We start from the raw sequence: 17,698 nt of genomic DNA on the forward strand, positions 1-17,698 counted from the left end.
CCTCAAGAGTGCACAAAGAAGACACCAGACAGCCAAGCACAAAGCAATATCTGGGGAAGATTCATCAACTGCTTGAACTTTGAAAATATTCCCAACCCACACACAATCCAACGGCAAAAGGTGGAGCCTTACTGGCTCACATTTTTAGCACAACCTCTGATCAAGCATTAGCTAACCACTAAACCATACAGAACCAAGGGCAACCCCTAGTAACTTACACTTAAAATTCAGAAATTTTTTTTTTTAAAGAAAAGAACAGAGACATCGGTCTCCATACAAGACTACAAAGAATTGGCCCAGTCAAGTCATTAAACAAACAATACAAAACAAAGCAACTTAAAAGAAAACAACAACAAACAATGGCCTGAGGAAGGGAGGGATCAGAATCCAGAGGTGCTATAATATATGATCTAGAAAGTGCAGTTTTCAACAACAACAACAAATTGTGACACAGAAATAAAGAGTAAAGTGTGACCCATACTCAAAAAATAAGCACTTAATACAAATTATCTTTGAAAGGGCCCAGAAGTTGAACTCAGCAGACAAAAACTTCAAATAGTTACTATAAATATGTTCACAAACTAAAGGAAATCATGTTTAAAGAATTAAAGTAGCGACAATAAATAAATTGAAAAAAAATTTTTTTTAATTGGGGAACACTGTTTTTCCAGGACCCATCAGATGCTCCAAGTCAAGTACTTGTTTCAATCTAGTTGTGGAGGGTACATCTCAGTGGTCCATGTGGGGACTGAACCGGCAACCTTGGTGTTATGAGCAGTGCACTCTAACCAACTGAGCTAACCAGCCGCCCCACAGAAAAAAAATTTTAATAGGAAATTCTCAAGTTGAAAATTACAATAACCAACATTTAAAAGTTCACCAGAAGGGTTCAACATCAGAGTTGAAATGGCAGAAGAGAGAACCAGTGAGTTTAAAGATAGATCAACAGAACTTATCAAATCTGAAACAGAAAAAAAAGAAAAAAAATTGAATAGAAATAAATAGACTCTTATAGACATGTCAAGGATATCAACATAAGCACAGTAAAAGTCCCAGAAGGGGCTGGAGAGAGAGAGAAAGGGCTGGGGGGAAAAAACCTGAATAAATAATGGCCAAAATCATCCCATATTTAATGGAAAATATTGGCCTACACTTCCAAAAGTCCAACAAACTCGACAGAAGATAGATCAAAAAGAGATCCACACCTAGATACAACATAGTCAAGTTAAGCCAGCCGAGTGGCACATTGGTTAACAGTTGGCTTGGGAATGCTGGCTCTGAGGAACAGGTCCCTGGTTCGGATCCCACATGCGGACCTCTACAGCTATGTGACGCTATGCCCTCTATAGCTAAGATGGTGAACAACAGCTCGACCTGGAGCTGGGCTGCTATGAGTCGCCAGTGATGGCGTAGGCTGCAGTGGAGCTGCAGTGGGCTGCCATAAGCTACCGTGAGTGGCTGACAGCAGTGTGAGCTGCCAAGAGTCGCTGTGAGCGGCCGTCCAATGGCTGGCGACCGATTTGCCTCAGCTGGGAAAAGTGCAATGATAATACCAACATGGGCCAGTGAAGTGACATCCTCCACAACTAGACTGAAGAACCAAAGGACAGCAACTTGTCTGTTCCCCTCCCCCAATTCCCCAATAAAAATCTTTAAAAAAAACAGTCAAGTTGTTGAAAGACAAAGACAAGGAGGAAGTCTTTATAGTAGGAAGAGAAAAATAGCTTATTATGCCCAGGGAGCATCATCAATGTAATCAACAGCTCTTTTCCCACCGAAAACAATGGAGGCCTAAAGGCATCGGGATAACACATTCTAAATGCTGGAAGAAAAAAATAAATCCTATCAAACAAAAATTCTATATCCAGCAAAACTATCATTCAAAAATCAATATGAAATAAAGGCATTCCCAGACGAAGACTGAGAGAATTCACTGTTACCAGATTTGATTTGCAAGAAATATTATAAAAAGTCATTTAGGCTGAAAGGACCTATGGTACTGATGACTCCTTATGTCACCATACAGTAGCGCCAATTGACGAGAAGAAGTAAAGAACAGCAGAAAAGGTAAATACATAGGTAAATATAAAGGACTCATTAATTTTTTCTTCTCTTGATTTAAAAGATGTAAGAATTAATAAAACAATTGCAAAACTGTACTATGGTTTGTAACATATAAAAATATACTTGACAATTATAACAAAAGAGGGAGAAGGAAATGAAGCTATAGTAGTTTCTATATTTAACTGGACCTAAGTTTTAGTGTTAATCTGAAGTAGATGGTGATAAATTAAGTACATATTGTAAATCCTGGAGACCCACTAAAGAAATAACAAGAAAAAGTTTTTTAAAACTCAAAGAAATTAAAGTAAAACATTAGAAAATATGTAATTATCAGAAAGAAAGCTATAAAGGAGGAACAGAGGAAAGTAGACACAAGACACAGAAAATAGCAAAATGGCAGATGTTAATCCAAACATACCAATAATCACATAAAACATAAATGGATTCAATTTATTCTCATAAAGTATAAAATTCAATGGTTTTTAGTATATTCACAAAGTTGTGCAACCATTCAACCACAACCTAAGCTTAGAAAATATTTATCGACCCAAAAATAAATTGATAAAAGCAATCACTTTCAATTCCCCCTCACACACCCCATGTCCTAGACAAACAATCTACTTTCTGTCTATAGATTTGCTTACTCTGAACATTTTATATAAGTGGAATCATATAATATGTGATCTTATGTGGCTGGTTTCTTTCGTTTAGCATTTTTTCAAGGTTCATTCACGTTGTAGTATATATCAGTACTTCATTCCTTTCTATGGCAGAATATTCTATTGTGTGTATATACTGCATTTGTTTATCCATTCATTCATCAGTTGATGAACATTTGGGTTGTTTCCACTTTGAGGCATAATGAATAATGCTGCTATGAACATTTGTGTGCAAGTTATTGTGTAGGCATGTTTGTATCTCTCATGGGTAAATACTTAGGAGTAGAACTGTTGGGTCAAATGGTAACTCTCTGTAACTTTAGAGGAACTGCCCAACTGTTTTCCAAAGTGGCTACACCACTTTACAATCCTACCAGACATGTATGAGGCTTCCAATTTCCCCATTTCATTGCCAACACTTGTTATTGTCCACCTTTTTAGTTATAGCCATCCTAGTTAGTGTGACGTGGAATCTCACTGTAGTTTTGATTAGCATTACCCTAATGACTAATGAAAATAAGCATATTTTCATATGCTTATAAGCCATTTGTATATATTTTTTGGAGCAATATGCATCCAAACCCTTTGTCCATTTTTAAATTAGGTTCTTTATTTTCATAATGTCAAGTTGTAAGAGTTCTTTGTATATTCCTGATACACATCTCTTACGAGACATATGATTTGCGAATAGCATCTCCCATTCTAGAGACTGTCTTTTCACATTCTTGATCGTGTCTTTTGAATCACAAAACTTTTTATTTTGAAGAAATCTTTTGTTGCTTACGCTTTTCATGTCATATTTGAAAAAAAACACTATCTAACCAAAGGTTACAAAGATATGCTCGGTTTTCTTCTAAGAGTTTTATAGTTTCAGCTCTTACACTTAGGTCTATGATCTACTTTTAGTTACTTTTTATATATGACATGAGGTAAGGGTCCAAGTTCATTCTCTTCCATGTAGACATCCATGTGTCCCATCTGTAGTATTGCTGGAACTGCTTGTGAGGTTTAAATTATTTCAAAATAAAAAGGTAAAAAAATTTTAAGTATTGAAATCATACAAAGTATATTATTCCATCATGATGGAATTAAACTAAAAACAACATGAGAAAGAAATCTGGTAAACCTCCAAATATTTGGATTAAACAAGATATTTTTAAATGACTCATGACTCAAAGAAGAAATCACAAGGGAAATTACAAAATATTTTGAACTGAATGAAACAAAAACACAATATATCAATATTTATAGTATGTAGTTAAAGCAGTATTTAAAGGAAATTTACAGCATTAAATGCCTACATTAGAAAACAAAGATTTCAAATCAATAACTTAAGCTTTCTTGAAGAATCTAGAAATAGGAGAGCAAACTAAACTCAAAGCAAGAATATTAAAGGACAGAGCAGAAATCAATGAAATTAAAAACTGACAAGAGACAAAAAGTCAATTCAATTAAATGTTGGTTCTCGTTGAAAAGATCAACAAAATGAACGAATCTTTAGTTAAAATAACCAAAACAGAAAAGAGAAGATGGAAATTATGAGAAATGAAAAATGTTCTGACCTTAAAGAAATTAAAAGAGGTATGAGGAAATACTATGAACTATTTTTATGCTAACGAATTAGTCAACATAGATTTAGTGGAGAAATTCCTAGGTTACAAATTACCAAAACTGACTTGAAAAGAAACAGAGATTCTGAACAGACCTACAAAGAAATTGAATTAGTAATTTGAAATCTTCTCACAAAGAAAAGTCCAGCCTCACATGGCTTCATTGAAGAATGCCATAAAATGCTTAAAGAAATAACATCACGAAGGAGAAGGGGAAGGGACAAGACAATACAAATTGGTAACTACAATATGGCCTCAGGGACAGAAAAGACAGTCTGGGGAATATAATCAATAATGTTGTAAATATATTTTAGGGGGCCAGATGGACTCATGTCTTGTTAGGGAGACCACTTCATAGACAGTGTAGAGGCCTGACCGCCGCACTGTATTTCTGAAGCTGATGTTGAATAATATTATATGTCAACTATAATTATATATACATATAGTCACGGGATGTGGAGTAGAGTGTGGGAATGGAGTCAATGGAATTATAATAGATAAGTATGATATCGGGGGTGGGAAGGCAATGGATGGGGGGAGGGGAGCTGTTACTTTGTGAGGGGTGAAAAGGATAACTATTGCATTGTTCTGTACACCTGAAACTAATAATAAAAAAATAAATTAAAAAAATTTAGGGCCGGCTGAATGGCTCAGCTGGTTAAGTGCTCGCTTGGGAGCACCAGCTCTGAGCAGCAGGGCTGTGGTTCGGATCCCACATTGAGGGCCAGTGACGCTGCACCCTCTACAGCTAAAATGGTGAACAACAGCTCGATCTGGAGTTGGGCTACTGTGAGTCGCCGGCGATAGCGTAGGCTGCAGTGCGGCTGGCTGGCAGAGGGCGTGAGCTTTCGTGAGCTGCCTAGAGCCGCCATCCAATGGTTTGCGAGCAACTGCCTCACCCGGGAAGAGAGCAATGATAATACCAATTGGGCCAGTGAAGCGAGGTCCTCCACAACTCGAGGTCCTCCACAACTAGACTGAAGAACCAAAGGACAGCAACTTGTCTGTTCCCCTCCCCCAATTCCCAAATAAAATCTTAAAAAAAAAAAAAAAAGACTTCTACATTAATGTAATGTAAAAGCATTACTCATAATAGCCCAATACTGGAAACAATCCAAATATTGGCATACCTCGCTTTATTGCACTTTACAGATGTTCGGTTTTTTACAAATCAAAGACAAGACCCTCCACCAGCAAAAGGATGACAACTCGCTTTACTGATACCCACTTTATTGCGGTGGTCTGGAAGTGAACCTACAATATCTCCGAGGTATGCCTGTATCGGTCAACTGGCGAACAAATGTGCCATACCCATACAAAAGATTTATTTAGCAATAAAAAGGAATGAATTACCAATACATGTTATAACATGGAGAACCTAAAAAACATTATGTTAATGACAGAAACCAAATGCAAAAAGTTATACCTCAACAAAGGTGTTTAAAATTTGCTAATCCTTTAGAAATGACTCATGAGAAATGACATATCAAAACCTGTAGGGCATGGAGGGAATGAATTGGGTGCAAGAGAAAAGAGAAGTGGCTAGGTAATTTTATTTTTTGCATTTTTTTGAGTTTTATTTGAGCCCAAACTGATGACAATTGCCAGGAAGCAAGACCTCAAATACTCCCGGGAATTTTCAATTTACCCCATGTAGGATACGCAGGACCAGCTAATGAAACAACATTGCTGATAACAGTAACAACACACTTTTGACTATCCAATGCAGGTTCTGGGCTTATCCCCTTCATGCATGAACATCAAACACACACATCCCCAGGAAGTCACTACTATAGCACTTCTTTAATAGCAGGATTAGCAAATGGGGGGACTGAGATTGGAACCCAGGCCAGCACCTAAGTCACCAAGCTCATCCACCAGCTCCCACTGCAATTTGCAGGATGAAAAGTAATAACCACTTATTCTCTTATCATCATCAACCATAACAAAATAGCACTTAGATTTTTCCTACTTTCAATGCGACATGTGCTAGTGCTTCAAAATGTATCTCATTTACACCTCACGGCAATTGTGGCAGACAATAATGTTCTCATTCTTAGTTCTGATTCACTCTTCAGGCACAGAGCAGAACTACACTTCCCCACCACCCTGAAGTTAGCTGTGGCCGTGAGATTTACACTGGTCACGTGGGCTCACTGAGAGTTGATATAGTGGGTTGTCGGAAAAGTCATGAAGTCTTTTTTCTGTTTTTCGTTGCAAAAATGCATCATGAGTTTTCCAACAACCCAACACAATCCCCTATCTCTCCCTTATAGCATGAGTGAACCTGCTCCACATAGTGGAACCTGGGTCCTGAATGAGGATGAGGTAGAGGAGAGAATGCTACCAACCCATGAGGAATATATGGTATTAATGAGAAATAAATCTGTAGTCTTTTATGCCACTGAGATATTAGAGTTATTTATTACAGCAGCATGCCCTAACCTATCCTTACTGATTCAGTACCCTTTGAGTTAATCCTCTTTTTTATTTTTACTAGGAAATTAACTGAGGCTTAGATAAATTAAACGATTTGTTCTAGGACACATAGCTGAAAGGTGGCAGAGGTGGAATTAGAATTTAGGTCTAATTCCAGGGCTATTCAATGCTGTCAATTCCATCACTACCCTGCTTCCTCCTAAATCACTCAACAAACGTTTTCTGAATGACTACATTATTAGCCACTGTTAGTTTAGGGGAAAAGTGGTATTACAGAATTGAACAAACACCTCACCAATAATAACAATTAACATTTATTGAGGGCTTATTATCGGCTAGGTGCCACTGCAAAGAATGTCTTTCAAGCTAACATTGTTTCCCCGGTAAAATGCCTCCGGTTTTTAATACCCAAACTTCATGGAATGTATACAGTTTTTTATGTGTTTTCACCTAATTTGTATATGAGAAAATGTTATGCTCTCAAAATTCATTACAACATTTTTAACAAAATGATGAGCGGGAGAGTCTCAAGGTTACATTTTAAATACAATCAGTAGAAGTCAGAACATGTGTGGTCATGAAAACAGCTGTCAAAGGAGGTGACACAAGTTTGAGGTGTTGACTAGAGGGGATTCGTGGTATTAAGGCATATGTGGCTGGTATTTTAGCCACCATATTAATTGTTTAGTGATCAGGAAGTGATGTTTCAAGCATTTTACATCCTAACATGACAGTTTGTTACTTATCTCTAGGAGATGGGCTGGCCTACGCCAGCTGGACCAAAGAGACATCAGGAGAGACCTGTGGCGGTTTCAGAAGACAGGTGCCTGGCTTCCTACTCCTTTAGACACTGTCCTGTCTGGCCAGGGCGCCCAGGGCTGCCAGAGTGCTCCCAGGACCAGGCTCGGGTTGCACACAGTTGGAAGAAGCCTACAGAGCCAGGAGATGAGAGAAACTGAGTCTGCAATGATGGTGGTGATTATGGTGGTGGTGGTGAACCAGTCAACCATCTCTGTAACCTTACCTACCTCTGGACGTCCTCCTCTGTAAAATAAAAAGCAGCCAGATTCTTTAGGCTTCTGGCTTGGATGTGCTTATCCCCAGGGGCTTCTGGAGACCTCCAATGGATCCAAGGGCAAAACTTTTTTAAGGGAGGTCATGTTCAGGTCCTCAACTTCCAGGAATTCAACTTCCTAGAACAGATCTGAAGGCAATCCCGCCTGCCTTCCCAATCGCCCACCCCCCACTGCACATCCGCCCACCTCTTCCCAAGAACTACCCAGGGTAGGTAAACCTCTAGGACGCCAAACAACAGAAAATATCAAAATATGGTTTGGGGAAGTAGTCTTTAATGAATAATAAAGCTCCTTAAGCCCCTAGACTTGCCTGTCCTTCCCTGACTTACACATCTTTCTGTTAAATATGAAACTTGGCTTTAAAAAAGGATATTCTGGCCCATGCTGGGCTCCCCTAAATTCAGAACAGTCAAAGCAGTCAAAGCAAATTTATATTTGGGGCCCTGATTTGTTTAAGTGGAATGTTTTGCAGGACCACCCAGTTTTTTTAAATCCACTGGAAAAAATTCCCAGGGAAGGGCTCGCCAAGCGGCTCAGTTGGTTAAGAGTTTGCTCAAGAGTTGGAGCTCTGAGCAACAGCAGTTCGAGTCCTGGCCCGAGCTGAGCAGCCGCTGAGCTGCCAACAGGTGGCAGGATGGCTCAGCTAAAAAAAAATAACGAACAAAAAAAAACACAAAAATTCCCAGGGAAAAATTATTTGACTTTTTTCAGATTCTGTGGGCTTTATTTTATCTAACCATATCATAAAATATTTCAATTGTAGTCCATCTTCATCTTATCTCATCTTACAAAATATATGATATTTTCTTTCTCTCACAAATAAGAAAATTTTAAAGGTACCATAAAATTATTACATATGTTAGCTTTATAATGTACAAGAAGGTGAGGTTTATCAAAATTCTTGTGAGGGGACAGAAACAAAAATATTTGAAGATGTTCAGCTTAAACTGGAATAATCCTGGCCAACTCACACCCTAATTCCTGGAGCTACAGAACTCAGCATGAGGTACAAATCGTGGGGAAAAACAGACTTCAGGCAATGGCAAAATCACACGTGCCTGGGGTCAGATCCAGCAGGGCAGTCAGTGAGGCCCCACACCGCCCTCACCCAGCTCTCCCAGGCCTCAAAACCAAAGCTGCTACAAGACAGTATTTAAAAAGAGATTTTCTAGCCCAGCGGGTCAACTCAAAAGATTCCTTTTCACCCAAGTAAAAGGGCTTTGGCCCTTCCTTCACCTTCAAACAAGTATGGGTACACACGTGTATATGCGTGTGTACCACACAAGCACGCGCGCGCACACACACACACAGGGGAAGCATTCACTATAAATTACCTCCAACTAAATCAGTGAATAATTCCAATACTATCAAAATTTGTCAAAAGCAGATTTTGTTGTGAATCTGAAGCAACCTTTCAGCATGAACTGTATCTAGCTCTTTCTAAACTTACTTGAAGGGCTACAGACAGGTTAAAACCATTATACTAATAAAGTTCACATATCTAACCAAAAAAATGTGACGCAGTGTGCACAGCAGGGCAGGAAAAGAATGATTTTCCAAAGATCTAGATTCAAATTCTACTTTCATATTCAAGAAAGACCCTGGGCCCGCTCTGTGGGTAAGGTCTTAGACTGGGCATGATCCTTGCCCTTTATTCGAGTGGTTCTCAATCTCTGATGTGCATTCAATCACCAGGATGTTGCTCAAAACTCAGAAATTCAGGCCCCACTGCCCCAGGCCCAGCAGTTTGGAGCAGAGCCTCTGTATTTTTAACAAACTCCCCAAGCAAGTCTATTGCTCACTTAAGTCTGAGAACCAGCACTCAGAAAAGTCTAGCAAAGTGGTTCTCAAACATCTGATTCATACAAATAATTTCTGGCGAATTCTGAAGATACAGACTGTAGGACATACTAAAATGACTATATCACAGATGGTCCCCAACTTACGATGGTTTGACTTACTATTTTTTCTCTCTGATGGTGCAAAAGCGATAAGTATTCAGTAGAAACTGTACTTCGAATTTGGAATTTTGATCTTTTCCTGGGCTAGTGATATGTCGGGGATATCTGGGCAGTGGCAGTGAGCTGCAGCCCCCAGTCAGCCATGCGATCACAGGGGTAAACAACGGATACTCTACAGTGTGCTGTGTAGCCAGCGTTTTTCGGATATTGTGTTTTGTGTGTTTGCATCCCACATCATGTCTACAAAACACCCATTTATGTCTCCTGATTCTGGTAAGAAGACGAAGAGGAAGCAAGGCAATGACTCTTGAGAGGCAACTCAAGATAATGCCCAACTGTAGGCTAATGTAAGTGTCCGAGCACATTTAAGGTAGGAGAGACTAAACTATGATGTTCAGTAGGTTAGGTGTATTACACGCATTTTGACTTACGATATTTTCTACTTATGATGGGTTTATCAGGACAAAACGCCATTGTAAATCAAGGAGCATTTTTTCTTCTAAGACTCTTGATTGCAAGTGGCAGAGACCCAACTCAAACTGGCTCGAGAGAAAAAAAATTTTTTTAGCTCAAGTTCCTGAAAAGCTCACGGATTATTCCGACTTCCAGTTACCCAAAAAATTTATCAGGAACCAATCATTTCCATCTCTTTTCTCTTCAACCCTATGGACAAAGATGGCCCCCAACAGCATTAGGCTTATGCCCCACAATTTAGCATCCCAGTAGAAAGAAAGCACCTCTTTCCTGGCAGCTCTAGCCAAAGATGTGTATTGAAACAGGAAAAGGCCTCCTGTTTCTAAAAGTTCTTTCCAGAAAATGTGAAAAATACATTAAAGTATAAAGAAGAAAATGAAAATAATCTATAAACATCCTACCAACTCTAGTTTTTAGAATCTTTAAACTCAAAATTGTGCAAACAGTGCATTGATTTCTTGAACAGAAATCTATTCTGTACAATGAAGCATTTCAGTATGGCTGAGTCTTCATGACAATACCCCCAAAACTGAAAAAACATAAACATTTTAGTCATTTTCATGATTTCTGACCAACACTGGTTTGCCTCCCTTTTTCGATGAATTTGTTCTTGTTTTAACCCCTACAGCAGTCAATGGGTGTTTCCTAATAATGATATCCTCTCACTTACTGTACAATTATTGAAATCAGAAAGTGACAGTGATATAATCCTGCTATCTAATATACAGTTATATATTGTATAACTTATAATCTATAACTGTAACATACAGTTATGCACCGCAAAACGACATTTCGGTCAATGACGGACTGCATATAGAATGGTGGCCCCATAAGATTATAATGGAGCTGAAAAATTCCTTTCACCTAGTGACATTGTAACGTCGGAGCACAAAGGTTGCAAAAATCCACAAGGCTGTAGTTGACATTTTTAACCTGGATGTGGGTGAGGATGACATTGGGGAACTCCTAAAAGTGGTTCCTGAGAAATTAACTAATGAGTTGTTGGAACTGGGATAGGATGCACAGCTAAAGAAGAGGCAAGAGAAAAGGAAACTGCAGGAGAATAAAAAACAACCCCCAAGAAAATTCATAGTGAAGATTTAGCAGACCTCAACAAGCTCCTTAAAAAGTTTGAAAACATGAATCCCAACACCGAAAGTTTTTCATTAACAGAGAAGAATGTTCATGGTGCATTAACTACTTACAAGCAAAACACCATGGGCATATTTCTGAAAAGGGTGATACCTCCTCAGGCAGGAGAGCTTCAGGCAGGACCCTCAGGAGGTATTCCAGACGAAGGCATTGTTATCATAGGAGATGGCAGCTCCATGTCTGTTACTGCCCCTGAAAACCTTCCAGTGGGACAAGATGTGAAAGATGTGAAAGACAGTGCTGTCGATGGTCCTGACCCTGTGTAGGCCTAGGCTAGTGCGTGCTTCTGTCTTAGTTTTGAACAAGAAAGTTTAAAAAGCAAAACCAAAAAAAAAATTAAAATACAAAAAGCTTAGAATAAGGATATAAAGAAAGAAAATATTTTTGGATAGTTGTACGATGTGTTTGTGTTTTAAGCTAAATGTTACTACGAAGAGTCAAAAGCTAAAAATTTTAAAGCTTATAAAGTAAAAAAGTTATGGTAAGTTAAGGTTAATTATTGAAGAAAAAAAGTTTTAATAAGTTTAGTGTAGCCTAAGTGTACAATGTTTATAGTCTACAGCAGTGTACAGCAATGTCCTAGGCCTTCACATTCACTCCCCACTCACTCATGACTCACCCAGAGCAACTTCCAGTCCTGTAAGCTCCATTCATGGTAAGTATCCTATACAGGTGTATCAATTTTTATCTTTCATTATTATTTTTTTTTTAAGATTTTATTGGGGAATGGGGGGAGGAGAACAGCGTTGGGGAATCAGGGAAGGGGAACAGACAAGTTGCTGTCCTTTTGTTCCTCAGTCTAGTTGTGGAGGACGTTGCTTCACTGGCCCATGTTGGCATTATCATGGCACTCTTCCCGGGTGAGGCAGATTGGTTGCCAGCCTCTGGACGGCAGCTCGTGCCGGCTGCCAACTGCTCACGCTGGCTGCCAGCCACTCACGGTAACTTTACGGCTGCCCACTGCAGCAGGGGCTGCAGCCTACACCATTGCTGGCGACTCACGGCAGCCCAGCTCCAGGTCGAGCTGTTGTTCACCATCTTAGCTGTAGAGGGCGCTGCGTCACTGGCCCTCATGTGGGATCCGAACCAGGGTCCTACTCAGAGCTGGCATCCCAAGCCAACTCTTAACCAATGCGCCACTTGGCCGGCCCAATTTTTATCTTTTCTACCATATTTTTACTGTACTTTTTCTATGTGTAGATGTTTAGATACACATATACGATTGTGTGACAACTGCCTACAGTAGTCAGTACAATAACATGCTGTACCAGTTTGTAGCCTGGGAGCAACAGGCTATACCAGGGGTCGGCAAACTGCAACTTGCAAGCCACATGCAGCTCTTTGGGTATGTTCCGTCTCAAAAGTTTGTCGACCCCTGGAAGAACCAATCCTGTCCCTCACAACAATTTAAAAATTATTTGAGAGCCATAAATATATTTTTACTAATAAGGAAAATTTAAAGTAATATTATAAATGAAACTATGATAGTTTTATTTTCATTTTGAATTTTTACTTCAGAGCCACATGTACGTACCCAAAGGGCCACATGTGGCTTGTGAGCTGCAGTTTGCCGACCCCTGGCGGCTCTTCCGTCTCAAAAGTTTGCCGACTCCTGGGCTATACCATGCAGCCTACGTGTGTGGTAGGCTGCACCATCTAGGTGTTTACAAGTAAGTGCACTCTGTGATGTCCGTACACAATAAAATCACCTAAGGATGCCTTTCTCAGAACATTCCCCGTTGTTAAGCGACCCATGACTGTGCTGTTATCTCATTCCATTTTCAAGGGCAGGGCTGTCTGTCTATCTGATTCACTGCCACATCCCCAGTGCCTAGATTAAGCAGTGCCATACACACAGTGGGAGGGCTCAATAAATGGATGGACTGGATGGAGGAAGGACAGTTCCCCAAAGGAAAACCCCAAAAGAACAGTGAACAGTTGTTGGGCAGACACAGCGGCAGATGATCATCTGCCACACCTGCCCAGATGCTCCAGGAGCGTGGCCAGGGAATCCCAGCTGTTAACAAGATTCGCCGGGTGACGCCAAGGCCCAGCCAGGTTTCAGAGTCACTGTCTAGAAAGTGGGGATGACCAGACACAAACACAACATTTCATGAGAAGCTCTTTTCCAGGTCTGTCTTTCACAAGAGAAGCCTGATGAAGGTGGCTTTTTCTGTGCTCCCACTCAGTGCTGCATGCCAGGGGACTGGGAACGGGTGGGGCAGACCTGGGCCCCGCTCTCCCAGAGCTGACAGTCCAGGGGGAGGCTGGCGTGCTTTCAGGAAATTAGTTAAGTGCTCTGCCAGGCAGAGAAGGGCCCTGTAGAGGCAGGTCCTAACATCAGCATCACCATTAGCTCACTCATGGGGTGTGATCAGGACCCAGTGCTGCACTGAGCCCAGATACCTGGGATCTCTTCAACTTCCACAGTCACCCAAATTTCAGACAATACAGGTACATATAATGAGTGAGCCCTGTCTGCTTGTTTTTCTCCCTACTATGCAGATGAAGAAACCAAGGCTCCCAGAGAAGTTCCTCACTCGGCCAAGGTCACAGAGCTAGTTGCTGGGGGTGGAGCTGGGATCAATTTATTCCCAAGTCCTAGCTTGAACTATTAGAGTACTCCCCAGACTCAGGAAGGAAAAACAAGGATGATGATGATGATGATAACTAATACTTCCTGTGTACTTCCTGAGTGCTTACCATCTATCAGGCTCAGAATAAATACATCAATTTATTTAATGTTCTTAATGGCCCCCCGAGGTAGAAATCTTTATCATGCATATTTTACAGGTAGGAAACTGAGGCCCTGAGAGGTGAAATAATAAACCCAAGGTCACACAGCTAGCAAGTGGCTGAGCTCTGAACCAAAGCCATCCCGCCCATGTCCTTAACCAGTGTGATGTGTTTCACATGTAATTAAAGCAATGGTGCCCTGGGCAAGGAGGGCAAAGAAGTGGGTCTCCCAGGCTTCTGAAAGTCCTTGTTTTTTTCTGAGAGAGAGAGAAGAGAAAGAAAGTGGGGGAGGGCGGGGAGAGAGGTGTGTGTGTGTGTGTGTGTGTGTGTGTGTGTGTGTGCGCTCCTTATTGCCCTGATCAGACCCCCTGTCCTGGGATGGAGACTGCCAATTAAGTCTTTGCCAGTGACTAGGAACTGGACATCCCATAAAAGAAGAAGCTATGGAACAGTTGAATTCCTAGGGAAACCCAGAGGGAGGGAGGAAGCAAAGAGAAAGAAGAGGCAGAGATGAGAAATAGAGAGAGAAAACTTTGTGGGCTCTGGGCTTACTGATTGTGATGCCAGCAAACAACACCTGTCCCAGGTTCTAGGAGGTAATTCAGAATTCTTTTAGGCCTGAGTGGATCTGACACAGGTTTCTGTTATTTTCAACTATAAGAACCTAGGCTAAGAACTTCCCACCTGGCTCCCTCTGTGATCATCTCCTGCCACTCTGGCTTCCCTCACTGCCCTCTGGCCACACCGACCACCTGGTACTTCTTAGAACAAGCTCTGCAAGCTCCTGCCTCAGGGCCTTTGACTTGCTGTGCTGTCTGGGATGCTCTTTCCCAAATGTTTCCATGCTGGCTCCTTATCTTTCAGGACTTGACCAAACAACACTTCTTCAGACGTCTGTCCGGATCACCTCTGCTGAAATAGTAGCCTCTGTTATCCTCTAGCCTTTCCCCTGATCTATTTTCTTCATAGCACATCGCACTACTTAACATTACATTATGCATCTGGTTGTTGAGTATCCACCTCCCCTCTAGAATGTCAGCTCCAAGAGTGGAAACTGTGTCTATCTTGAGCCCTGCTGTGGCCTTAGCACTCGTGTGCCATGTCATAGGTGTGCAGGAAATACCTGAGTGATGCTATCTGCCCACACATACTCTAAGCACATCTCCTGGGACCTTTATCCCTGCCCTCAGAAACACAGTAAGAGGAAACAGAGAAAGGAACAAGGACCAACATTTACAGCCATGCCCTGCTTAACGACGGGGCATACATTCTGAGAAATGCATCATTAGGCAATTTTATCATTGTGTGAGCATCACAGAGTGCACTTCCACACACCTAGATGGTGCAGCCTACCACACACCTAGGCTGTATGGTATAGCCTGTTGCTCCTAGGCTACAAGCAGGTACAGCATGTTACTGTATAAAACAACACAAGATTAAATCAAGCACAAGAGAAATGATACAAATCAGGAGATGCAGTAAACACAAGCTGTATGAGGCTGCTGCTGGCATACAGCAAACTTTTTTTGTTAAGTAGAAAGAGTACATTCTAAAATAATGATAAAAAGTATAGTATAGGAAATACAGAAACCAGTAACATAATCAATATTTCAAGCATTATGTACAGTACATAATTGTAATGTGCTATATACCTCTACACGACTGGCAGTGCAGTGGATGTGTTTACCGCAGCATCACCACAAACACGTGGGCAATGCATTGCATCCATTACCATGGCAATGACGTCACTAAGTGATAGGAATTTTCCAGCTCTGTCATAATCTCATGGGACAACCATTGTATATGCGGTTCGTCATTATATGGCACATGACTATATTTGAATGTTTCCTATTTGCCAATCACTATTCTACCTCATAAGCACTTTACATGGATCATTTAATCCTCACAAAAACCTAGAGGAAAGCTGTTATTCCACTTTACAGAAGATGAGGCTGACACACAGACGGGTTGCGTTAGTTGCCCAAGGCTACCCAGCCAAGAAGAAGCAAAGCTGAGATGTGAAGCCAGCAGTATGATGGCAGCCCTCACGATATCTGGGTGGTGGACAACCAGAGCCACAGATCCAGCAGCCATCTCTGAGGCTGCTCTCTCCATGTTTAGGCTCTCACTGCTACCTCCTTGCTGAGCTCTCCACAGCCCCTTGCTGGACTTTTTCTTATGTCAATCAAGGCCCCAGAATATTGTCCACTGTGGCTTGTACTCAAGTTGTCAACCCAGATGCCAGCTTCTTCCCTGGTTTGGCTGGCCATGGGGACAGATGAGTCTTTCGTGACATTGCCACAGAGTGGTCACCATGGACTTCTTAAGGGGACTCAGGAAAATCCTGGTCCCTGCCTAATCAGGCCCATCGAGAGAGGCCCTGCACGATAAAACATCTAAGGAGCCCTCAGGGAACCGGACTTGCCCTGAGCCCTGGTTTCCCGGGAATGGAATGGGGAAGCTAGGTACAGGCTAAACGCACAAAGGTCGGAATCATCCATAAATACAGGACCCATTATGGCGCCTCCCTCAGGAAAATGGTGAAGAAAATTGAAATCAGACAGCACGCCAAGTACACTTGCTCCTTCTGTGGCAAAACCAAGATGAAGAGATGAGCTGTGGGGATCTGGTACTGTGGTTCTTGCAGGAAAACAGTAGCTGGTGGTGCCTGGACCTGCAACCCCACTTCGGCCATCACAGTCAAGTCTGCCATCAGAAGTCTGACGGAATTGAAAGACCAGTAGAAGCTCCACAATTTGAAACATTGCTAGCCTATAATAAATGGGTTACTTTATGTAACAACAACAACAAAAACAACAAAAACCCATCTGAGGCACTCATGCCTGTCTGTGACCTCCAATGGCATTTGACATTGCCAAGGAAGTTCTGGCTAGAGCAACGAGGCAGGGAATAGGCCTAAAACATACAACTGTGGCACAGAAACAATCAGAATAACTATTACTAGTGTATGAAAGGAAGGTTTGCTAACAAAGCAGGAAAAACTGCTGAAAATCGATTACAAATAAATAAGGAGGCCAGTTACTGAATACATCCACACTATTCCAAGCCAGACTCTGCCTCATCCAAGTTGTGAGACAGTGAGCAAGGAAGGTCACCTCTTTGTGCCTCAGTTTCCTCACCTGCTTCACTGAGTTATGGCAGCAGACTCAAAGGTAAACATTAAGACACTTAGGCTAAGGCCTGGCTCATACTAAGTTTTTCAAGTTAATAAAAGGATAGACTATGCAATCAATGCTACAGGGACAATTGGTTAACTACTGGTAGGGGATGGGTGGAGGGTGGGTTTAAGATCCTTATCCCACACCTAACACCAAAAGTTCCAGATACTGGATGTAAAAAAAATGAAGCCATATTAAACTAGGAAGAAAATATATTATCTATCTCATCTTGGGCCGGCCGAGTGGCGCGTTAGTTAAGAGCTGGCTTGGGACGCCAGAGGGCCCCAGTTCGGATCCCACATGAGGGCCAGTGACACTGCCCTCTACAGCTAAGATGCTGAACAACAG

The 17,698-nt window shown here is 41.3% G+C and overlaps 1 protein-coding gene and 1 pseudogene across 5 annotated transcripts in view; one reads left to right on the forward strand and one right to left on the reverse strand.

The window, feature by feature from the left end:
• SIPA1L3 (signal induced proliferation associated 1 like 3) overlaps positions 1-17,698 on the reverse strand; it is a 242,337-nt gene that overhangs the window by 197,863 nt on the left and 26,776 nt on the right. The gene's annotated exons all lie outside the window — the stretch shown is intronic.
• LOC109395343 (60S ribosomal protein L37a-like) lies at positions 7,742-16,915 on the forward strand (annotated as a pseudogene).

The sequence above is a fragment of the Hipposideros armiger genome, unplaced genomic scaffold (assembly GCF_001890085.2).
Source record: "Hipposideros armiger isolate ML-2016 unplaced genomic scaffold, ASM189008v1 scaffold_466, whole genome shotgun sequence".
Classification (NCBI taxonomy): domain Eukaryota; kingdom Metazoa; phylum Chordata; class Mammalia; order Chiroptera; family Hipposideridae; genus Hipposideros; species Hipposideros armiger.